This window comes from Parasteatoda tepidariorum, chromosome 11 (assembly GCF_982258835.1).
Source record: "Parasteatoda tepidariorum strain Cologne lab strain chromosome 11, Ptep-v5.0, whole genome shotgun sequence".
Taxonomy (NCBI): Eukaryota; Metazoa; Arthropoda; class Arachnida; order Araneae; family Theridiidae; genus Parasteatoda; species Parasteatoda tepidariorum.
The window spans coordinates 60548484-60575972 of NC_141765.1; the positions used below are offsets into that span (position 1 = coordinate 60548484).

General features: G+C 27.1%; 1 protein-coding gene across 5 annotated transcripts in view; it reads left to right on the forward strand.

The window, feature by feature from the left end:
* The window catches only part of LOC107446663 (forkhead box protein P1), a 238312-nt gene that overhangs the window by 28669 nt on the left and 182154 nt on the right, over positions 1–27489 (forward strand). The gene's annotated exons all lie outside the window — the stretch shown is intronic.

The following is a 27489-nucleotide window of genomic DNA, read 5'->3' on the forward strand; positions in this document are numbered from 1 at the left end:
TTTTATTTCCTTTTTTATCTCGCCTATAAGCAACCCAGAAAAGTTTAGTTTTCAGTGATTGATTAGCATGGGTAAAGAATTTCGAAACTGCTAATTTGACCATAATGAAATATTTTTTTTCGCTAAAAAAACTCATTAGAATTTTATACGATATAATCTTAAAATTGATTTTATTCATACATTTGCACGTTTTTAATATTAGCAAAAAAATCAGGTCTTCTTCCGCCCAGCAGTTAAATATTTTTATTCTATCACAAAGGTTTTAATTTTGAAAGAAGTACCCGCTCCAAAAAAATAGTCTTTGCAATGTTTCGAGTTAAAAGTCATTGTTTCTTTGTTGGTATGAAGACTCAATCGTCAGAGAAGTGTGAACTGAGAAGATGAATACTTAATATGATTTTAGTCATTTTCATAAAATTTTTTCAATTAATCTAATGTTAGCTATTTACTTTACTTGAGACTATCTTTCGAAATATATGAACGAAATGAAAGATCATCGCTCAATCAGAATGAGAGTTCTAACGGGCAATACTTAAGAATTTTATGAAATTTTTTTCTTACACAATTTTGGAATCAACATCTTTTAATTATAGAAAATTATTCCTGGGCTCGTTTATAAAGTTTGGAAAAATATATGTGATTTCGTGTAATTTGCGTAAAAAAAATATTTTTTTAGCATGCGAATCGGTTTTCATTGATTTACACTATAAGAGAAGTTAACTTTAAAAAACGTACAGACTGAAAACTGTACCAAATTAAATTACTCAACCCAAATTAATAACTGATTATTTTTATTTCCTTTAAATATGAAGGAAGTTTTAATTTATCATGGGCCATTAATCCTAATCCTGTTTCTTACTTTCTTTTAAAGAAAAAATATTGCGTTTTAGAATGTTATTTTATGCTTAAAAGTGCTTTAAGAAAAAATAAGTAAGATATCAAATTTAAGACGGCGAAAATAAAAAGCGTTTCCAATACGTTTCAACTTATTTTATTGTATTCGTAACAGGAAAAATTTTGCTTACGTTTTAAAATAGGCATTTTCCTTAAAATTATATATTTTTTAATTAATAAAGTAAGACATAAATATATTCAGCTCAGTTTATAACCCTATTAAATTATTTCTACTTTAAGAAACTTATTTCAAATAAACTTTCTATGTGAACTTATGGAATTAATCTGAAAGAAAAGTACAAACTTTTCACACCGAATCAAACGCTCTTCCTAAATTTTTATTTTGAGATTCGCGAGTGATAGACAATTGTGCGCGGGACAACTTCAAACTAAAACTGGTTTATCATTTGCTCTTTTTTTAAAAACAAATTCCTTTTTTTTTGCTATTTGCTTTTTTGAATTGGACAATTGAGACGGAAGAAGATAAAAATTCAAAATATTCAACTTTTTAATGGATCTCTTCTTAATGAATCAATCCAAATATCGGTCTCATTGAGGTCTCAAAACACAATTAGCTATAATTCTAAAATTTGCAGAGATATATTTATTGATAATTGGTAATTTTTAGGCGTTTTCAGAAACCTATTAACAAAATATATATTTTTTTTAATTTTAAGTATTTCTAGTCAAATTTTCTCTAGTTTTTGACCAAATTATGTGGCAGAAGATATTAATTTAGAGTCGTAAGATTTTGAATACTCCATTCAGGAAAAAAGTGTGGTCAAAACTGCCAGAATATGGTAAAATTTACCGTGTTTTCTGCTCTGCGAGAACACCGAAAAGCTCGGTAATTTTTACCGAAGCTCTTTGGTAATGATTTTGTTAAATTAACAATAAAATGTGGTTTTAGAATGTGCGATAAAATTTATTATATGTAGTAACATTTTGTAATTTTATCATAAAAACCATTTATTCGGTGGAATTTACTTTTCTGTTTCGCATTTTTCTCTAAATGTGTGGTAATAAAAACTATAATTTTGAAAACCACAATTTCCCTTGAATCGTTACCATATGAACGGAAAAGTTACCAAATGAATGATTTAAATGCCGTATTTTGATTTTAATTACCATATTTTTTTTTGAAACCAGAAATGTCATTATCATACAGTACAGTGATTTTACCTGAATTTTTTCTTCGTGCACTTAATGATAGTAGTTGTAATCTTTTCTGCATAACTGCGAAAATATTTAAGATACTTTAACCCCCCCCCCTAATATATAAAAAATATAAATGGCACAATATAGATGGGACAAACTTAAAATTCAAGATTTTGAAATCTTTAAATATTTACTTGTTACAGTTGAAACAATTTATTTTTCGCTCTTTCTTTAAGCGTCCCTTGACGTAAGAGCAGTTGATAATTGTATTAAAGTTTAGGCTATTTTTCATTTGTTGACAATATATAACTGTTTTTATACTTTTTGATTCACACTCTTTCATTCTTATCTAAAAAAACTTGGTGAGAGTGCCATGTAAATTTGCAATATTTTTATTTTCTCTTTGTACAAGATAAGCATTGTGTTTACCGAAAGTAAAAATGCACCCTTCTGCTCCATCTGTTCTAGAGATAAAAGGGATAATCTTTGCTGTGGAACTGGATGATAAGAACACCAAGTAAACAAACTGTTTCTTATCTTTCATATTTCCGTATGTTATAATGATGCAAAAAGCCAGTCAAGAAATTTAAACTTCTTTTGATTGTCAAATAAAGCCGCACCCGCTTTAAAGAAACTCTCTATTTAGGAACTGAGTCAGTGTTGAAGATTTTGAATAACTAATGATGAATTTTGCCTCTGTACTTGTTAGAGATGACCCCTGGTTCACTGTTTGATGATACTATAGGATTTTTTTGATCTCGAAACTGAGATCCATAGGATTTTTTGAGATCAATCCCGAGATTAGATATGCAAATTAATTTTTTCAGACGATATTTTAAATTAAGAAATCAGATTCAAAAATATGCTTTATTTTTTAATAAATGTGTTTTTCATTGACGAATTAGAATATTTGACTATCGAAATAATGCAGGAGGAAGGGTAGTTGAAATTTGTAAAATATTTTCCCAATGATTTGGTCAGGAGAGTAGTCAAAAGTTTGGTCTCTTCATGTTACTTTCTACATTTACGTATTTTACACCATATCTCTAGAACTATTTCAGGGAATCAAATGACTTTGCACACAATTATAAAACCGTTTTTCAAAGATAATCTCATGGATAATGAAAATTGTCGAAAAAATTTTGATTTTTATGATATGGAAATTTCTTTTTGTGGTATATAACTTTAAATGAAAAATTCCAAAATTTAAACTGATTCGGCCTAGCAGTTCTTAAGAAATGGAAATTTAAAAATGAGACTTTTTTTAATTTTATTTCTCAGAAACTGCTCAACCTAAGAATGATTTAGAAAAAAAATTTCGTTACAATTTTTCCAAACTGTCAGCTAATACGCATTCTTATTTTTAGCCATTAAAACTTCACCAACTAACTACTTTACATCTATTTCAACATTATCGCATTGCTATCTTACCATTCGTCAGATTTATTAGGCACAAAATACATGTTTTACAATATCCCCTGAGAAGTTATGTTTTTTAATCATTAATTAAATATAGATACACAATCGCTCAGTAATTTTGAACTCGTACAGTGTTTTTTCAGGAAACACACTCTAGCATGAATAGAAGCTTTTGTTCAAACAAAGAACAATACTTCATTACATAATTTAGCCAAGCATAATAGATCTTAAATATTTTCTTATTTAATATTAAAAATAATCCTCTTTAAAAGATCATCATCCCCCACAAACTCCTTGCATTTTTCAGTGTGGTCCATTTGTCGAAAATTTCGGATCTACTGTTATTCTAATTACAATTAATCAAATTCCTCAGATAATTTTGGCTGGTAATATTTCTATCTGTGATATATTAGTTCAAATGAGTTAACTAATATAATGCGCATTTTAAATACATAATGTGATGTGCACTATGAAGAATTCTGGATCAAATTAGAGTAAGAAGTACCGCCACTTAGGGTGCTAGTATACTTTTTATCATAAAATCTATTTTTACTGTAAAGTTTTACGGTGCAAGAAATCACATATGAATTAATTTTTACAGCAATATTTATTTAAAATCACTGAATTACTGTTATTAAATAAATGTTTTTGTAAAAATTACGGTAAAAAGGGACTTTATGGTAAAAGGAGTTTTACGTATGCTGTAGTGATCAAAATATTTATCTAAAAGTTTACTTTTTCAGACAATATGCTAAAAGATATTTTTAGATTTTTACTTAAAAGATATTTTAACCTTTTTATAGATATTTTAGCCTTATAGATAATTTAACGTTTCTTACAAAAATGATTTTTACCAGCAACAGTTGCAGGAATATTAAATTGAAGCTTTTTGCACGCTTTTAACGAAGAAAAATTAAAAAAACAAACAAACATATAGAGTTGTATTGAAATTAATGAGGGGTAGTGTAAAATTGTTTGATATAAAATACACATTAATGTCATTGTAAGCATAATTTAAAAACTTATTAAGTATGTTAAGAAAAATTGTTGATATAATAACATTTGAAAACTATTAAGGATTATTCTTAATAAGAGTGATAAAGGAATTTGAAGCCAAAGCTTGTTATGTGCACTAATATTTTTAATACTATTATTAATTTATTTGATATTCAATATATCATTTACATCTCTTTTCTGCTTCAGGTTACATAAAAAAGCTAATTCTTATAACCTTAGGGGTTGAAGAACTCAAAATGATTCTGGGTATTCCTTTTTTGGCTATCATTAATACTTACAACTTCCTTCTAGTTCTTGAATTTCTAGTATTCGTAATGTTTATTCAGATCTGTCTGTCTGAATTTCCAGTTCTTTGTTTGCTTAGCTTATTTTGCCATATCCCTTTGATGATCTATTTTTTTAAGAAATAAAAACGGTGAAAGAAAAAATAAATGATTCTTCTTGTCAAGAAGTATTTTTCTCAGAGAACTGTATATATTAGAATAATTTTATTATTTCTTAAAATAGTCCCACCTATTTGAACGTATTGTAATAAAACAAAACTCTATTTTGATATAGTTTGCGAGCATTTAAAAAAAGGTTACGTTTAATAAAAGGAGAGAAAGTATTGAAAAATTCTTTTCAGGAAGAGACTTTGTGAATAATAAGAAGTATATTTTTAAATTTGTAAGGTTAAAATTAGGTTGAAGCAGAGGTATCGTAACTAGTGCTCACAAGATGTCACTGTGATCTACCAGAATTTTTGATTGAAGTTTCGGAAACATTCGTTTGACATTTTGTAAATTTAAGCACTTGTACTTGTTATTCCCCCTTAGTTTTTGCTGTTTAATTAAATTAGATTTTGATGTTTAATATAGAAACACTTAACGTATTGTACTTTGGTTTCAGAAAAATACAAATCCTACTTCAAATAGTGAGTTAACGACGATGAGTTAAAAAATAATAATTTAATTCAGTTTCTTTCTACATTTATGTGTTTATTTTATTTTATTTTTTAACCAAAATTAATTAAGTATACAGTCAAAAATAGGCAATGTGTTGTGAAAAATTAAAAATACTTTTGAAGAATTTATTTGAATTTTAACTATTAAACTAAGGAACTTATATTTTATTTATTAAACTATATTTTATTAATTAATTATTAATTTAATTGAAGTATTTTTAGAAGGGGAGCTTCAAAGTTTCAATATCTGCATTTTTTCCAGACATTTATCAAGTATCAAATTATTCTATTTTATAGAAAAATGAGTAATTATTTATTCGGTTAGACCTAGATTTGAGTATATGCGTTTACTAATAATTCAGTAAAATCTGGAATTGTTTTTTATTAATTGCGATTCCCCCTCCTTAAACTATATATTTTGTTGCCTCGTCCCTTACCAAAACTATACAGATTTAACATTAAACCTCAATAAACATTTTATTTAAAAAAAATAATTTTAATTAAATTTTACTTTTTAACTTTAATAAAAACTTTAAAATTAATGTAAATTTTGAAAAAAAAACTGAATTAAAATTAAAGAAATTATTTGGTAAGCTTTTTACTTTAAAATTCAATTTAAATGAAGTTTTATTTTGAATGCTACATATTAAACGAAGGAGCTGTTAAATTGTATAACAAAATGCAAAATAGATGCAGCACTATATCTTACATTGAATGTATGATTTAATCAGACATAAAATGATTAAAAAATTGAGAATACTTTGTCTACAAACAATTTGAAAGTAATAAGCATCATCTCTAACGTTTGATAAAGTGAAGCGTACTCATTAATTTTCTTCAACAATTCGACAACACACACAACGATAAAATAAATGATCCAGCTTGACGGAAATGGGCGTATTATTTGATTCTTGCGAATTCAGATTAAAAGATTACGCTTGGGAGAGCTTAATAATTCCTCCCTCCCACTTTTTTTTTTCACGCCTGAGTGCAAACATCTTGTTGAAGCTTTCCCACACCTTACTTATTTAAAAATTTAAATACTGCTTTATTGTGATTGCATTTTACGTTTAAAAAGTTAAATACCGCCTTATTCTGATTAAATTCTAAATTTAAAAAGTTAAATACCGCCTTATTCTGATTAAATTCTAAATTTAAAAAGTTAAATACCGCCTTATTCTGATTAAATTCTAAATTCAAAAAGTTAAATACCGCCTTATTCTGATTAAATTCTAAATTTAAAAAGTTAAATAAATACGATTTATGTGATTATATTTAAAAAGTAAATACCGCTTCATTTTAATTACATTTTATATTTATTAAGTTAAAAAACAAATTGTTTTGATTAAATTTTACATTTATACACTAAAAAAAAGTAGTCAAAAATACCAGAATATGTAAAAATTTACCGTGTTTCTGGCTCTATGGGAACATCAAACGGCGGTAATTTTTACCGAAGAGCTTTGTTATCTTAAAGCATAACATAAAAACCATTTATTCGGTTAAATTTACTTTTCAGTTTTGTATTTTTTACTAAATGTGGGGTTATAAAAGCTATAATTTTGAAAAACTGAATTTACGGTAAAGCGTTAACATATGAATGGAAAATTACAAAATAAACTGTTTAAATACCGTTTGTTTTAATTTTATTAACCAAAATTATTTTAACTAGAATTGTCATAATCGTACAGTACGGTAATTTTACCAGAATCATAATCATATGGTGCGGTAACAGCGTTTGTGATTATATTTTACATTTAAAAAGTTAAATACTGCTTTATTTTTTTAAAGGTAAAATACTGGTTTATTGGGATTACATTTTATATTTATAATATTATATCCTGCTTTGTTGTGATTACATCAGAAATTTAGAAATTAAAATACGACTTAAATGTAATTAAATTAAAAAAATTTAAATACTGCTTTATTGTGATTAAATTTTACATTTTAAAATTTAAGTATTCTTTATTGTAATTACATTTGAAAATAAAAAAAAATAATTTTTTTATAGGGATAACATTTTAAACTTAAAAAAAATAAATATTAAATTTAAAAATTTAAAATTGCATGTTATTGTGATTCAGTACAAAATTTCAAAGAAATTCTGCTTTTTTGTCTGTTAGTTCATGTTTTTGCTTTTTAAAGGAGAATACTTTTGTTTGCATTTTGAAATTATTTTATTTTATTTTATTTTGATTGCTTTGTAAGTTAAAAAATCCGAATACTCTTTATAATTGTTAAAATTACAATGCTCTTTTTTCTCGTAATTACAAATGAAATTTAAAAATTCATAGGTTCTTTCTGTTATTTTATTTTAAATAAATATTCTCTTCGATTGAAATTGTATTTTGAATTTTTCATAAAAAGTATTTTTTTATTGCGTTTTAAGTTCAGAAATTCAAATATTTTTTTATTTGTTAAAATTACAATGCTCTTTTTCTTGTAATTACAAATTTAAACTCAAAAATTAATAAGTTCTTTCTGTTATTACATTTTAAATAAATATTATCCTTGATTGGAGTTGTATTTTAAAATTAAAAACTCTTTTATTTGAATTGTATCTTTAAGTTTAAAATTCAGATAGACTTTTGTTAGGATTATATTAGAATATTAAAACTAAAATTAATTTTTATTGTGATTTCCTTTTAAGCTGAAATGTTAAAGACTTTTATTTGTATTTGAATTTAAAATGAATAAATCTTAAATACTATTTTAACGAGTGTATTTACGAATTAAATGAATTCATTTCAATTTAAAAGAAATAGCTTACACTAAGAAAAAAGTATGATCAAAACTAACAGAATATGCTAAAATTTACGTGTTTTTCACTATATGGGAACACCAAAAAATCGGTAATTTTTACCGAAGTTCTTTACTAATGATTTTGTAAAGTTTACAGTAAAATATGGTTTTATAATCTGGTAAAGGTTGTAAAGTCTGTTAATTTTATCGTGATACCTTAGAACATGGCATAAAAACCATTTAATTTACCTTCCAGTTTTGTATTTTTTACGAAATGTGTGGCAATAAGAACCTTAATTTTGAAAACCAGAATTTCCGGTAAACCGTTACAACATGAAAGGAAAAATTACCAATTGAATGGTTTAAATACCGTATATTTCGGTTTATTAACCAGAATTATGGTTTTTTTGTGCCAGAAATGTTATTACCATACCATGTGGTAATTTTACCAGAATATTTTTCTCCGCGTACTACTTATTTGCATTTGAATTTAAATATGAATAAAAACAAAATATTTTTATTTTGTTTATACATTTTACAGAGACATGAAAAAATGGATATAGTTTATAGAATTTATATAATTTACAGAGACATGATAAAATGGATATAGTTTATGGAATTTATATAGTTCACAGAGACATGACTCACAAAAAGTGAGCTTAACTATAATGTGCTTAATTTTTTTTAACCTTCTTCTGAATAATCTTCTGGAAATATTCCACTAAACTTTTTTTGTGTAAAAATCCGATAAATAGATTATAAGTTATTCAGGCTTTTTGTTTTTTAATTTACGCATTTTACTACTAAAGATATGTTACGCTGTTGCATTGATTTGTAACACTTTAAATCAATATTTAATAAAGCTCTATTCTTTTCTTAACATAAACAAAACTGAAATCAATAAACAGTTCTATGGTGTTATTATAAAGTTATCCATAAATAATAAGCTCTGCGTTTGAAATATCACATGCATCTATAATTATATCCAGTTATAAGTAACTTGCAAAAATACAAACGGGTAACTGTCCCAGATTTCTCGATAATTAGCCTATTAAGTAAAGCCTTTTGACAGTCTAGCAAAAATATTTAAAAGAGTTTTTTTTATTATTTGACGGAGAATGCAATTTAATGCATGATATATTTGTGGAATAGATAAAACAACCAATAAAACTTATTTTTATTCATTTTTTAGAACTGATAACAAATTGCTGATAACTTTCTCCTTGCGTCAAATTTATTGGAATGATGTGTATTAGTTATACTCGTAGAAGGCCTTCTGAAAAACTGATGGTTGCGAATATTTATTTGAATTCATATCACAATCAGCAATTAAGATTGCATCATTTAACACTTAGTTTTAATTTCTGACTTTTTACCCTAACATCTATTAACAGGTTTTCGTTAAGTGCCACGATAACAATAAAAATTTTGAAAACCGGTTAATGTGTTTCACTTTTTTGATAAAAGTTTAAGGTTATATAATTTAAATCTTTAAAGTGAAAATTAATATCGGAGATTTTAAAAATTAGTGTTAATTGAATTGAGCCTTTTCAATATAATTTACTGCGTAAAGTTTTGAAATAAGATTTAAGGAAAAAGTTTTAACTTGTTGGCGAAAGAAATGAATTGATTTTGAAAAGAGGTATCATTTGTATTGATAAAATATATAAAAGTGTACAAATTTAAAAATTTAAACTTTTTTAAATGTTTATTCTCGGGAACTATTCAAATGTTTTGGATAAATTTTTGGATTTTTATTTTTAAAATTACGTAGTCAAACATAATGTAAAATTTTAAACCATAGTTCAAAAATATTGATCATAATTAATTTCAAAAATGAAAATGAATGAATATCAATCATATATTGTTGATTTCGCTGCAAGCAATAATGAAAGCGTTTTTTACGATATTATCTTCGACTAAACATGTTCTGAAAATGGGTTAAAAATTGTTTAGTACGGTCAATTAGAATAATAAAATTATAACGAGAAACTCAAAAATAATAATAAGTAAAAATAATAAATAAAATAATAATAATAATAAGTAAAAATAATAAGTAAAAATAATAAATAAAACAATAATAATAATAAATAAAACAATAAAAATAATAAATAAAACAATAATAATAATAAATAAAACAATAAAAATAATAAATAAAAATAATAAATGAAAATAATAAATAAAATAATAATAATAGTAAGTAAAAATAATAAATAAAATAATAATAATAATGAGTAAAAATAATAAATAAAATAATAATAATAATAAGTAAAAATAATAAATAAAATAATAATAAGTAAAAATAATAAATAAAATAATAAAAATAATAAGTAAAAATAATAAATAAAATGATAATAATAATAAGTAAAAATAATAAATAAAATAATAATAATTATAAGTAAAACTAATACTAAGGGGTCAATTTTCGAACCTGTTTTCTGATTCGGTTAATTAGATATAGCATTTTAAAGTTACAAAAAATATCTATGGGAGCCCAGTTTTCACATTATAGCTACTCTTCCCTATATATCTTTATTTTGGCTCTTGTTTCCTTAAATTCTATATTCAACTCAAGTTGATTTTAAAATCAAAAACCTCATGATATAAATGCGAGAAGCATTAAAAAGATTAGGAGGCTGTTTATTTATTTATGAAAGGTTTTGAAATTGTTAGCTGCAGAATTTAGGCTTTAATACTCATTATATAAATTTAGATTTAATTTCAGTTTTTTTTGTTGTTTTAAGACCTCATCCAGACTTTTTCGAAATGCAATTAAAGTTAATACATTTTTAGCTGGAGGATTTAAGTTATACAATGTTAAAAATAAGTAATTTCAAAGTTTTAATTTAATTTGTTTTTCCAAATTTTAAAGCTTTATACACCTGTTTTCGTTCCACAATTAGAAAGTGCTTCTGAAACTTCATATGCAATGACTTTTTCTTTTATTAAGTTTTTTATTCAACAATTTTGTTAGAAAATGTTTCTTTGATATCTAGAATTATGAACTCAAAAAAGGTTGTGGTATTTGTTTTAAAGATTTAAACAGCTTAAATAAGATATATGTTTATTTTGAAAAAATTGCAGTACAAAAAGACCGTCAATTTTCCGATTTAATATGTTTGACAGCATTTTTTTAAAAATTTTCACGCCATGTTAAATTAAACATGTCAGTAAAGTATCAAATACTTTATCGAGAGTCGCAGTGCCCCAGGAGTTTGAGCGATCGCCTGCCAATGAGACGAACTGGGTTTGAATCCCAAAGGTGGCTGGTTGATACGAACTCTGCTCCCGGGTCATTTCGACTACAGCGCTGACGTAAAATATCCTCTGTGTTAGGTGGATGATGGATTAGAATCCACTTGCCGTTGGGCTAATCGTGGGAGGTTCCATGGTTTTCTGCTTCATGTAACGCAAATGCGGGTCAGTTCCATCAAAAAGTCCTCCCCAAAGGCTGGTTTGCCCCAATGCTTGATCAAGGAGTTCCCTTATCTTCTGGGATGGGTTTAGAATTACGAAATTGCGGAGTTGAACATTGATAGGCGGAGAATAGTCAGAATATAGTCAAAATTCGACTGGTTGTTTGACGCCGGGTATAAAATAAAATAAAATGTTTTATAGTGAATATTTTGGGCAAATCACGATTGAATTATTCACCTTTGCTTTTTATAACCCGATTAAAAACGAGGATATTTAATCATCATTCATCAATAAAAAAACTTCAAAATAAGACTTGTAATTGTTTTATAAAAAATCCTTGAACTATGAAAAAATAGTGAAAGTATATTCAAATAAAACTGTATATATATAAAAAAATTCTTTATTTAGAACATTCCACCAAATGAGAAATCTTCTCTCCTACGAGTATTTCTCAATTAATTGTCACCCGAAGAAATCTGTATTATCTTTCAGCATGAGTTTGTAAAGGCACTGTTGGAAACCACAGGTTTAGATTTCCCTTAATGAGACCACATATAACGGAAAAGTTGAAAATAATTTTGGATTTTATTCAGGTTGTTCATCTTTTATGTTGTACTTCAATTCAGGATGGTGAATATCTTGTTAGAAAACACTATGGGGGGTTATTTTGAAATTAAAAGATGTGCCTCAAATTCTATAATCTGTATAATTATATGGTGCTTCCTAGAGTTAAGTTGGTGTCAAAGATTTGGTGAAGAAAATTAAGCCACTTAACTTATAACAACATGTAGCGGGGATATAGATATTTTTAATGAATCGCTTGCCATTGAGTGTGCAATTTATGTTCGATAATTTAGAATTTCTAATTTCTATAATTCATAAAACAGAACATGTGTTTGCAATTTACATCAATGGTTTTGTTTGTCTAATGCCATAACCTCCGTTTTAACAATAATAATTAATTTTTTGATTTATCATAGATTATTAACGCTTTTTTCGTATAAATGTATATAAAATACACATTGTTTTAAAAAAGTAAGATACCAAAGAAAGTTTGTGAGACATTGTTTTTGAAATAGATTGCAAAGTGTGTGAATATTTTTAAACATGTTCTTAACGTAGAGACAGATAAAAAAATACTATTAAGCTTATATTTGACTATTTAAGGTAATCGAATACATTTGCTGACTAAAGTTTGAAATTTATAGCATAGAATTTTCTTAATTTTGATTTGCTTATGAATTGTGCTTCTAATATTGATATTAAAAAAATAAAATTCAATTTTCATTCAAATTAGGGGAGGATGATCCAAAACGACGTTACAAAGCGACTTTTGCTTTAAAAAAAGAGAGAAGAGAATAAATTTGTTTCAAATTACAAATTTTGTTAACTGTATAGACTTAATAAATAATGAACCAAAAAAATCGATTATTCATGAAACATAATATTAATTTTAAAAATTGACTATGCATTAAATAAAATATTTTTTTAAATACCCAGCAGTTTACTTGGGGCATACATGTCCCATAGGGTTTAAAAAGGTTATTGATATATTCATAATTGGCCTAAAAAGTATTAAAATTACTAAAAGAGTACTTTAAAAATGCGTAAAAAAGAAATTCGACCGATATCGGCACCGTATATCTCAAATATTAACAACAGTCCTCAATACGTGGTTACCACATTTAGAAATTTTATTTACGATGATTTTGTAATTTAACAATCAATAGTTTGCAACTTTAAATAATTTTATTCATATTTATCAAGCCAAATTGACATCAAGAATGGTGTCTGGAAGATACCTCTGAACAAAAAAAATATTTAAATTTTTTTTAAATTTAAAAATACTTTTTTTTTAATTTTAAGAACAAACTGTTTGTTGCTCTCTTTGCGAACGTTACAACAAAAAGTAGATAAACTTGAATATGCATATTGCTAAGGAATGCATAAACACAAATATATACATATTCGCAAATACATAAAAGAAGACGGAATATTTAAAAATGCAAAGCGCGAAATTTTGCGTTTAAAGACATGTTATCTTTACCTATAAGTACGGAGTTGATTTTTTTTGTAAGTCATTAAACAAGATAGTTTTTTATGAGCAACTATATGTTTCGTAAACAGCTTCCTGCGGTTACTATTTCTCTAACTAAGCTTTTCCATTGTATTGCGAAAATTAATATTATTTCCGCTATCAAATTATTTCTGCCTGCCATGCATTAAAAAAAAAGAAGATACAAAAATTTATTCTTAAACAGAGAAACATTTATTTTCGTTTATTTTGTAGGGGAAAAATTAAAATTTAAACTTGAGTCTAATTTATTTTTTTAAACATGTTTCATAACCCAATAAATTCATTTTATAACAGGTCACAACCGACGCTAGAATGTACAGTAGCAATGTTCTCTTTTATACTTATACGTAAAAAGAAAAGAAAAAAAAAGGAGAGAAGAACGCAGTAACGCATCAATGCGTTTACCCGTATTATTACTCATAACACTAAATACATAAAAATATTTTTCTGTTTCAAATTCTTTTAACTGACTTCTTAACCTGATCATTAAGCGATATCAGACTGTAAAAGTTTCTCTTTTTGTCACAAGAATATAAATAAGCGAAAAAAAAGTAGTTTTATTATCGCTTGACGATTTTTCTTCTTCTTTTAATTAAAATAATGTTTTTCTGAAGAATTAAAACTCGACTAGAGAATTCATTTTAACAAGGTTGCAGTAGCCCGTGATAGTGAAACTGGGTGGCCTTGTTCCTTCTTCGGTTAAACTTACGATGGTATTTATGACTGTGTTTTTGCAATCTTATTTAGCTTATCACAAATAGATTGCTAACGTCTGATGATGCTTTTGTTATTTAACTCTTCCATTCCAAAAAAGCTTTTATTCTACTTAATTACTTATTTATCTGCGTACTAACTCCAAGGGAAAATATTAAACAAAAACAAAAAATTTATTTTGGTTTCAATGTCACTATCCGCTGTAGTGCAGTGGTAGTCATAATCAATGTTACTTAAAAGATGCGAGCGTGCTTTTTAACAACACTTCGAAATGTTTGCATCAAATTTTGCGCTTTGCATTTTTAAAACTAACATAAAAGTCACATTATTTATATCATTTCTAAAATTCAAATTAATTCAAATTAAAAATTATTTTGCTATTATATTTTGGGGTGCACATTGCGCAAAATACAAAAAAAAAGTGAACACCCTGAATAACTTTACATTTAATAATCGAATTTCTCACTCAATAAGACTCAATCTTAATGTTTCTTGCAAAGATTGTAGATGTGAAACGGGAAAGACAATTTTAAGAAGTCGTAAATTTAAAAATTTGATAGGTCAGAAAATATTCGACTGATTTCGTTCAACTTTCATATTTCGTTATTTAAAATCGTGTAAAATTTTTTGTAAAAACACCCCTTTCTCCTTTAATAACTTTAAATTAAGAATTGGATCTCGAATATTTTTAACTTTGAGAGGTTTAAAAGTCCTTTTTTTTGGACACTTGAAATAAATATTGACAACTATAATAATACCATTTTTTCATTATTCCAATCTACTTTTTAATATGTCGAAATTATGCCGCTATATTTAATATATTATCAAGTTTAAAAATTGAAACTAATCATTTTGCAATTGTGGGTAGCAAGGAATTTTACAAACGAGTTTGTAATAAAATTTGGGTTAAACATAAAATTATATTTTACATACTGTTAATATTTTATCTTACTCATTAATGCATTTTTAAACTATGAAAACATTTTTTTTTACAATTCAGAAAACTCAACGACGAAAAGGATTTCAATTATTTGCAAATACAACTTACAAAAAACATCAAATTTAGAAACACAAATTTTATGAATACTTCCCTATTAAATTGTCATAAAACTTAACTATAGTTTTCTATATTTAATTTAAAAATAATTATGAAATGATGTATTGAATATTGTAACTTAAACTATTGTCAGCAATAATTAATTACCTTATTTAATTAAAATTGAGTCTTAATATGGGAAAATTCGATCAAAAGTTATTCAGGATATTCACTTTTTTAATTTGCGCATTGTACTCTAGCTCATGATCGTATCCCAGCTCATAATTTTGCTAATTGATTTCCAGCAAATATACAGTTCATTATTGAAGCTATAAAAATTAAATCTTCTGACGATTAAATGTGATAATAAATTTACTATTTACTTATGATAAAAAAGTTATTCCAATAGTTTTCTAATTGCACACGTTTGAAGTAAACGTAGGGCATAAACTATTACTTATCTCGTATTTAAAAAATCTAGTATTGGTTCTACTTAGTTTGAGCTTTTAATTGCCATCTCAACTTAATTAGTTACTTAAAGAGAAACTCACGAAAATGAGGGAGAAACTTTTTTTATTTCTAACTGTAATTAAATTTTATACATTGAAGATGAATTCTACTCGTATTTATAATATATTCTGTTATAAAAAAAATTTTTTATAAGAAAATTCATTTTTATTTTTGTTTAAAAAATTACTATTCAGAACTATCTGTTCCCCTTGCACCTCAGAAAAACCTATTAATTATTTCCCTCCCCCCCCCCCAAATAAAAGCAAAACATTATATTACCCAAAACTGGAACAACTTCCTATTCCGGCATCACGCGAAACCGATAAAAATAGTATTGATCTACTAGTAAAATAGTATTGATCTACTAGTAATTTGTTTACGAAGATTTTCGTTTCAAAATGAATTAAAAGTCATTCATTTTTGATTTCAGGCCTAGTTAAAAAAGGAAATTTTTAATAGATAGACTCTTCAAAACGTCATCTATGACATGCAGGTCACGTTTGTTACGTGAACGTGATAATTATTTGCATCGTCCTCTTACCCTCCTATACTATCAAAAAACATGATATTTGAGGCTAACAATGCAAGATTCATTTCTCCTATGACTTCTTTACTTTTAAACCACATAATGAACCTATAATTTCGAACAATTCAGAACTTAAATATTACCCAAAATAGACATCATCCCTCTCCTTAGGAATTTGAAAACGATAAATAATAGTTTTGATCTGCTAACATCTTTCATTACGTAGTTATAAAGAAAATCCACTTAATTGGAATAGTTATTTAATGTTTTGTAGATTTCTGCGTATTAGTGTTGAAATGACAATTCTAAGTTTTATATGATCCTTTTAGAAAGTGCATACTGAGTCTTTCAGAAACTAGTAATTTATGTAATACAAGAAGAGGGAAAGGGTAGACATATTTAGAGATCCTAAATACATAAATGGAATTTTGCATTAGAGGAAAAATGTAAAACTTATGACTGAAATGCTTAGAAATGTTGACTGGAAATTGTCTTGTGGTGAAACTTGACGCCAGAAAAAGATTTGTATGTCTAATGGTTACTCATACTTTCAAAAGGTAATTTAGCTACTTCATTTTCCATTTGAACGTCATTTTTATATTATTATGTAACTGAGAATGATGTATTTTTGAGGACAGTATTTTTATGGAAGAAATATTTGTTAGCTACGATTAATGATTGTATTTCTGTTACTTACGATTAATGATTGTATTTTTGTTAAGCTGTATTTTACAGAAAAAGCCAGCTTGTTGCGTCACAAAGGGTGTCTAAAGATTCATGCAAATTGTGAATTTTGCTTCATTTATACTATAAATATTTGCCACACAAAAAGAGAAGAAACAGCTGATAGTTTAGAATTATTAATTTAATGAAGTGTTACATGAAAAAACAACGCGCTTTCATTGTTGAGTAATATTATAAACGTAGTCGGGTCATTTTCTGGTTGGGTTTGATCACACCTTATGCTAGTCAACTCTCCTTCGTCTGGGTATTTTTAAAATCTTAAGTTTATGCCAAAAAGCCCACTATCCCCTAAGCTTTAATGAATTTAGTTGAGTTGCCGTAACGAAATTCAGTCATATTTATGCAAACGGTCATTGAAAATTTTGATAAAAAAGCATGTGACAGCAAAGGCACCCCAATTACCCGATACTCTGCATATTATCCCATACTACATACTTTATGAATTTATGAAAAATTTACAATTTTTAATTAAAAATGTCAATACATATATATATATATATATATATATATATATATATATATATATATATATATATATATATATATATATATATATATATATATATATATATATATATATATATATATATATATATATATATATATATATATATATATGATTGGTTGGGTGATGCCATCATTCGGATGAAACTGGTGTAACTAAAGGAAATTATGCAGGGTAAATGTTTTGACCATAAACTTTTAAGGGACAGACACAATGATGTCAGATGTTGTTTTTCAAACAAGTCGTCCTTTTAAAATTTTATCTCTTAAGAACTATTTTATCCATTTCCTTCAAATTTAGGATTTGTTATTTAAAATTACGTACATTAATTGGTGAAAAAATTTGTAGTGAATTGTTTGAACAATTCAGAATTGCTTCGGCCATTTGCAAATCAAATAATGGAAAATTATGGTTAAATTTATAACTCTATGGAAAAGTCTTTTCATTAACTTCATTTGTTTAAAAGATATGAGGGAATATACGAAAAGGGAAATTAACATTAAGGATCTCGACTCTCGATCGCTCTCCTGTCTTAACTATTGGGACTCTATTTTCCATATTGTGGCTGCATTCCCCCATATTTTGAGGACCATAAATCCATAGTAGGCAAAAAACTATATTTGTTTAGATAAAGTACGTTTCTGTGTCTTAGTTCGTAACTTAAATTATCCTCTGCACTAATTTATTACAATATTTATGATTAGGCTTTTGAACCATTAAGATAGTGTTCTAATACGTGAAAATCCAATCATTAGATCATTAGAGTCTTTTTATTTCGCTCACTGTACAATTAGGAAATTAAGGAGAGATATAATATTACGCAGCATTTTCTCTCCCTTAGTCTCTACTGAACACTGTGGGATGCCTCGTCAAGAGAATTAAATTAACGTATTACACCATTTGCATTGAAGCTAAAAATGGAGAATTGATTCGAAAATGCGACATCCAATAGCTCAAATGATTCATATTTTTCCCAATATTTTCAGAATTAAGAATCCAAATGAGTTGAAAAAAATTTATCTTTATTCAGAGAATAAACGTATATAGTATGCTAAATGTGTATTGGGAACACCAATTTAAATTCTGCTTCGTTTTATAATGTTTTTTCCTCGTTTAACTAGTATTTAGTTAAGATTAAACAATATATAATATTATAGTTAACCATTGGTTTTTTAGTTGAAAAAATTACTTTGCATTTTTGATTCTCTAAATTTCAAAATCTATGTTATAATATCTATCTGAATTCGGTGTTGGAAAACTCTTAAAGTTGTGTGTTATTCCAATCTAATACGAGATTAAGCGTTCATATATACTTGGAAGGGTGTAGTTAAATCTAAACTCTAATAAATGAAAAAGTTTTCACCAAGATCGGATAAATTTACTTCATTTATGAGTGATATTCTCCAATTTCGGAGTAAGTTTGAAAACCGTCTGACGACAATAGTAGATCGTTTACAATTCAAGAAGGAGAAGGTGAAAGTTTGTTTTCGCCTTGCACGATGCTGAACATTCTGCAGAAGTAGAAGCAAACTGCTAAAAAGGGCATGCGTGTTTATAGTTGTATAAAGGTATTTATATTCTCGCAAGAAGATTGACTTTTAGCTATTAATTGCATTGATTAATTTTATAATATTTAATTTCTATCTACTTCGGTTTTTGTTAAGCGTAGTCCAAATTCATATTAATAGTCTCTCTGTGCTGTTTTTTTTTAATTAAAAAACAGATTTATCTTAAACATTGCGCATATGTATTCTAAATTAATGATTTTCGCTTTATATTGTATCCTAAAAATAATTTTATTGTTACTTATAATAAGTTTTCGGTCATCATTTTTGTTTTTCGACCAAAAAAAAAAAAAAAAAAAGACAAAATTTTTTGACAGTGCATATGTGCATTTGTTTAGTTTTTTTTAATTACTCCATCATCACCTTAGATCATGGGTCGCCAAACTTTTTTGATCATCGACCCCTATATAATTTTTCGAAATCTCCATCGATCCCCATAAAAGTAATTTTCTGTTAATTAAGATAAAACTCTGTTAGATACTGTGTTTGTACATTTATTTTATGATTTAAACATTTATTAAAGTAATAGTACATTGTGTAACAATAGTTTTATGAAAAATATATTAATGTTGAAATTTAAATAACTTAATATTTATTAAATAATAAGTAATTATAAATAAGTAGAAATAATAAGTAAATTAACTACAGATTTATTGCTTCTTAACCAATGAGATGAGTGTGTCTGGTGTTTTTTTGCAAGGTTCGCTATATTGGGTTCAAAATTGGTCAATTTTAATTTTAAATCCCCTCGTAACTCCACATTTAATTTATTTCTGTACTTAGTTAAGATTGAATTTACGTGACTGAAATCGGCTTCAACCATACAGAAACTTGGAAAAGCTAGCACAAAAAGGCTGAGCTATTTCATAAAGTTCTACATATTTTTGCATTATATTTATATTTGTTCAAAATTTACTTATTGTTAAATTTTTAAAAAGCGTCTTTGCTTCAAGATCCGATAATAATTAAGCAAACTCATCTTGCAGGTTGGTGTCTACGTTTTTGGTGATGCGTTTATTATTTTATGTTCCATAAAGAAACTGATATTAAGTCAATTATGAAAAATATTCACAAATTTTACATACTCAATTAGATATGTGTGATTTACGTATTAAGAACTGTTTTTTCTCGGACCCCCAATCGACCCTTCCGATTCGGATTGACCCCCATTCGAGCCCCTGGCTCAGATCGACCCCCACGTTTGTTAAATAGACCCCTGGGGGTCTATATAGACCACTTTGGTGACCTCTGCCTTAGATAAACCTAACATTAACTTCTAACTGTTGATTTTAGTTATCCCATATTGGAAGGCAACTTTTAAAATTTTCTTTTCTATAGTAAACATATATGATTTAGAAGACTTTCAAGCGTGTAAATATTGAGTGTAATTTTAGACCTACGTTTTGCAACAATTAAATTATCTCTAAAATAAATATTCTAGAATTGGCAGTTGTCTTAAACTGAAAAGTTACTTCAGTAACCTCGAATAACGGTATTGTGAGTAATCGAACCCTACACTGCAAAAACTGCCTTGTACTATTTCACCAAAGTTGATGTTGAACAATCCAAAACATTGCGGGAAGGAATACTTTCTTTTACAATTTAAAGAGAGTAGTTGAATCTGAAACACCAATGGGTAAAAATGTTTTCGTCAATTCAAGCGCATTCACACCAATGCGTTAAATATTTTGGCTTCCGAAAACACCAATGTTAGCACACTTTTTATATCGTCTGTAGAATGTTTATAATCGATTACGAATTGGCGTACAATTGTTGTTCACGAAGAAAAGTTGTCAAAATTTTTTTCACGCTGCTAAGGATCTACGGGAGCAGAAGTTCACCCTTACAAAATGTATATTTATTTTTAGTTGTGTAATAAGGATACTTATAATTTTAAGTCTCTGTAAACTGTATTAAATCAATTATAATTTCTATCCGCTTCTCCTTTATTAAGCCATGTTCGAATCCGTTGTCTTAAAATTCTCTCTGTGCTACGCATGCATTTGATTTACAAACTAATTTTATTTTAAGAATTAGTATATACATGCAACTTAAATTTATGATTTTTACTTCATATTGTCACGTAAAAATAACTTCACTGACTCTTATGTGTATTATGACTCTTATGTCCACCATCTGCTTTTTCCAGGCAAGAAAAGATCCTGTATACATTTTGTATTGATGTATCGTGGTAGTCATGAATATTTTAATTCTTCCGGAAACTAATTTACTACAAAGCACCTGTTAACGACTAGTTCTCTTCTTTACTTTTTCCAAGCGAGAAAAGATCCTGTATATATTTTGCATTGATGTATCGTGGTAGTTATGGGCATTTTACCGGGACTAATTTATTCCGGAAACTAATTTACAATACAGCGGTCTTTAACGACTCGCTCTCTCTATTTTTTTTCCGGAGATTTTCCGCTTGGCTGTAGTTGTTTCCAATTATAATTCAAGCTTTTATTTCTTTTAAAATCTGTTACCTGTACTAAAAAGAAGTCAATAATTAATTTTTTTTATTTAAGAAGTGCCAAAGCTGATCGTTAAAGGTTGGGAAATCGCCTCCCGAAAACAAGCTAGAACTAAAATAGTTTTACTAAAAAAATTTTTTTACTTCCGGGTATAGCTCCCTGCACGAGTTTATCTCACGAAGATCAGTCAATATAATGTAATATACCAAACAATATTTCATATTGTGAAGTACAATCAGTAAAATAAAACCTGGTAACAGTAACTCCAAGTGATTGCTTTGATCTATTATTTAAACTTAAAACCAGATTTTTTAGCATAAATGAATAAATAGCACATTTTTCTTGGGCAATTTTCTACCCAAACATTCAATTTTTGGAATGGACTCTTAAAGACTTCCCACCAAAAAGGAAATTACTATTGAAAGAAATAAACTATATTTCTTACCTTATGATTTCATAAACTTATAGTCTTAATACTGAAATGGTTCGATTAAATCCATCTGAAGTTGTTTAAAATTAATTTTAATGAAGATATATCTTGGGGAAACAATTATCATCTCTTCCTGTAAGTGAATTGGTTTATTCTCGGTAAAATGGTTTGGAATATTATAAATGCTCTCCAGCAGTTGTTTGTTTATATGGAGAGCTTCCTGTTTAGTCTTATAGCTTCCCTTTAATTCGAAAGTGCTCGTAAAATGCCAGAACGTATCCAGTTTAAGTTCTATCGGTATAAATAGAATTTGTGATTCCGCTTGTGTCAGAAAAGGCCGCATCAATGGAACGAAGAAGAGATTACTGGAGGAAGCCTTAATTGAATGCAACGAACTGAATTAATGAACAAAGTATCAAATTATCAGTCACAGGGAGAACTCAAACCATTTGCACGTTGCGACCATTATTTAGTGTATGCTGCTAGAATCGATCGCTATTTAGAATATATTTTAAAGTCTGCAAATAAATTGCAGCCCCAGTCATTAGCTGGCTTAGGAATCACCCTGGAAAATACTTTCGAAGTCTCTAATAAGAATTTGATGACGTTTTGTTACATTTTACCCAATCTTGATGATATTGATAGCAATTTGTCTTGGGGAAAAAAATCGAAATAGAAAATTATAAATCACGTAATTGCCTTAGAGATTATCAATCGAAAATTTGTGGATGCTTTCATTTTATGAATCAATAAATGAAGAGTTTTAAATTTGAGATTAAAAGTTTAAGGAATTTCTTAAAGTAATCGTTTTTTTTGTTGCCTTAGCTTTTGTTGCTGCTTTTGTTGTAGAAAAAAAGGCTAACATGAGGAATTTCTTGAACAGGAATTTTGCAGTTCTTTAAACTAGCGGCACGAGGAATTTCTCATTAAAGAGTTTATTTATAGCAGCCCAATAAACTAGTTAGAAAAGTTTCTCAATCATAAGTGTGCTCATTGCAACCCAACAAACTAGTTAAAGGAGCTTCTAAACAAGGAGTTGAAATAATATTGCAGCCGTATAAATAAATAAGGGGAGTTTCTTAATCACGATTTTTTTTTGCAGTCCTATAAACTAGCTAGATTAATAACTTAACGAGTTCGTTTATTGCTGTTTTGTACAGTGCGAGAAAAAGTAAATAACCTTTGATCTAATGATTGGATCCTCACGCTCAGTCTTAATAGCTCGAAGAGGAGACCTCAAATATGCTAATTAGGTTGTATAGATGATATTTTAAGTTAAGAAATCAGACACAAAGAACGTATTTTCTTTGAATAAACCTACATTTTATTAGAAGGATTTGGTTTTCTGACTTCTAAAATATAGAAGGCAGCCGCTATGTGGGAAATACGGTCCCAGTAGTTTGGTCAGGACAACGATCCAAACTTTGGACCCCTAAATGTTAATCTTACTTTTTGAGTATTTCACCATACCTTGAGAAATTTTTAAATGAATTAAAAAAGTTTTTGAACACAATTACAAAATTTGTTTGCCCAAAGATAATTCTATGCAAAAAATATTTTTAATATTTATTTATTATTTTTCACTACTTTATTTAATAATAGTCAAAAAATGTTTGATTGTAAGGTATACAACATCTTAAATAATGTAATTTTACGTAACGAAATAGTTAAATTGCTCGAATTCGCTGTCCTGGGAAGTCTAAATTTGGAACTATCGAACCGAGATCTATCCGTCCTCATTTCCACAGTTTCGTAATTTTGAATCCGAATCCCCAGCAAGAGCAGAAAATTCTTGTGTTGCTTTCGTAGAGGATTTTTAGATGAAACAAAACCGCATTTGAGTAACATAGAGAGGAAAGCCAAGATAACTTACCACCATGGTTAGCTTAGTTCGTCGGCAGAAGAATTCGTAATCCATCAACTATTACGGATATTTTAATTCGCCCCTGCTTTAAGTGCACGCAGGAAGCAGTATTTAAATTGACCAACTTTCATTTGGATTTGAATTATAAGATGTGAATCCCTGGTTACTTTGAAGGATTTATTAATGATGGTATTTTTTGCTACATTATAAAATAATTTGATGAATTTCTAATGAGAGTTAGTATTCGCAACACTTCTAAACAAGTTTCTCAAATCTACTTTCGCCAGTCAGCAGTAACAGTTATAACTTATGCTTAAAAATTATGTGTTGTATTCCATCTTTTAGATGATGCAATTTAAATCTTGAATCTTTAAATCTTTGATCGAAACTAGAAAAGTTTAGTCATTTTAATAAGCAGTACACTAAAAATGCACCAAAAATGCATCTTTAATGGGGTGCAGGACTATTTCTTTTACCTTTTTTTAATATGATTTTAAAATGTTTGAGTTAAAATCGCCACTGTCAAAACCTACAGTTTATAAAACAAAATGCTAAAAAATAATAAAATCACGCACGTTATCAGTTTTTTATGATATGACAAAATTAATGCATAATATGTCATTCAATCTGAGTCATATTTCTAAATTTTAGAGAAAAAAATCCTTTTTTTAAATATCTTAAACCAGTTGTCATCTATTTCGTACATCCTACGTTTAAGTATAATATCAAACAGCAAAGTTAGTTGAACTGATGATAAAAAAAATTGAGAGTAAAAGTTCTAGATACCCAATTCAAAGAAATGCTTCAAGGTCTATACACAAGAGCAATGTCCTTTGATAATTAAAATCAACACCAATATCACTATAAAAACATAATTAGTAATTTTGTTTATAAAAATACGAATGTATAACATGTTCAATGAAATAATGAAACGGAATTTAATGACATGTTTTAACTACATTCAATTAAAATGATTTCTCAGTATTTCTAATGACTGAATGTTTACCTAAACATTTCTCGCGCAGCTTTTAAATAAATATAAACACGCAGAATTGTCAACACTAAAAATAGAAACTGTTTCACTATATTTTAAATTTATGGTTATTATTAATTCTTATTAATCTTTAATCTTATTCTTGCAATTAGCTGCTGACTCACCAGTAAGTTTTTGACTTTTAACCTTTTATGTTCTAATTCTTATATTTTTTGAACCCAACACAGAAGACTAAATAACTGAGATACAGAAAGATAGTGGTAAGCCATAGTGTTGTATCTTATATTATTGTATCTTGACAGTGCTAATTTTGAAGCCTTGACGGTAACCATAGCATTTTTATATCTAAAAATAATCTTAACCAATAGATGACATCATAGCAAAATTTAATATCGGAGGCTCATTGGGAGAAAGAAATTCTATCTCTTAAAATCTAATTTTTTCTATTCTATTTTCATTTTCTGAAAGTGATTTTATCAACCTTTCAATTGAATTATATTTACTTAGAGATTTTTAAATAAGGATAGTCCATTTAGATAGACGAAAATTTTGATTTATTTAAACTATGTGGTGACTGAACATTGGGACATGTTCTGAAATATGATATTGTTAATAATTTAGATATTTTTAGCCGTATGAGAATATATTCTTTTACTATCTTTTAAGCATAAGAAATTTTATCTTTCAAAAATGTATTTTAATTCAAATATAATTTGAAGATTTTTATTACCTTTTTTAATATTATGAATTTGGAAGTAGCGAACTTGTAAAATGACTTCGATTCGCGTAATTTGATGCAATAAGTAATTTTTCTTCCTTTTTACCAAAACCATTAGCTTCTAGGTCCCATAAAAATAAGATCTCTTCGTATAAATAATATTTAATATTGTTCCTTATTTATTTAAAGCAAGTTTCAATTTTCCTTTCCTTCTTCCATTTCTAAAAAAATAGTTTTATCTGCATTATCAAATTTAGAATCGAATCTGACTACTGGAGTTCATGGTAATTATTATCGATCAATCTTGTGGCAGTAAATTCTGTATATATATATATATATATATATATATATATATATATATATATATATATATATATATATATATATATATATATATATATATATATATATATATATATATATATATATATATATATATCACAAAATATTAGTAAAAAAGGTGTTTGCAATTTATTTGGTTGACAAATTTTTGTTATAATTTTCAGTAGGAAAAAATATATTTCAGAGGAAAGCGTTTATGTGCTTAAAGGTTGTGATTAAATAGTAAATCAAACTATGTTTGTTGAAGCTAAAATTCAATTTACGTAAAGTGTCCAAAAATAAAACACTCTCCTCTATATGGTATAAAGCAGCTTGTAAATGCATTTACTAAAGCAAATAATTTTAAATCATACAAAATGTCTATTATTATTTAACTTTTATGCCAAAAATACTGAGTTAAGATGATTTGTCCCTGGTATTGCATTACTTCCTTTAGGATGAAGTGAAATTATCCACGAACTGTTTTCTAAATGGAGTAAATGGATGGTTACTCCATTTAGATGGTAAATGGATTTATAGTACGAAGTAACCTAGTACGAATAATGGTAAATGGATTTATAGTACGAATTAAATAATTTATTCATTTTGTATATTTATATCATGGCTGTCACACTGAGGAAAAAATTATGGTCAAAACTACTAGAAAAGGGTAAAAATTATCGTATTTCTGGCTCTATGTGAACACCAAAAAGCTTGGTAATTTTAATCAAAGGGCTCTGGTAATGAGTTTAGTAAAATAAACTCTAAAATTTGGTTTTTTATGTGTTAAAGGTAAATAAGGGTACAATTTGTTAAATGTGGTGAAATTTAGTAATTTTATCATAAAAACAATTTTACTATAAAACCACTTATTCGGTTAAATTTGCTTTCCAGTTTTTTTTCCCGCGAAATTTGTGGTAACAAGAACGACAATTTTAAGAAACAGCATTTGCTGTAAGCTATTACCACATAAACAGAAAAATTACTAAATTAATGGCTCAAACGGGGGGGGGGTTATTAACCAGAATTATGTTGTCTTTTTTAATCAGAAATGCTATTACCATACAATACGGTAATTTTACCAAAAAAATTTTTTCGTGCAGAAGTATGTATTTTTTTTTAATTAATCCCAGCTCGCATTAGTTTTTTTTTAGAAAAAAAACCTGCACAAATATCTTTTTCCTTAACGAATGTAATCAATAGCCAAATTAGTTTAAATACATCTTATTTTAAATATTCAAGGTTTAGAAGCATTTTTATGAGACTCATTTTTAAAGTATTATTCATAATTATGAATTCAACTCTAACCTCTAAAATATTTCAATGCAATTTTTAAAATATATGTGGACAGAAGTTAACTAAAGTTTTAAATACAATATACATGATTTACACGCACTCTATTAGTACAATGTCACAAAGGCCTT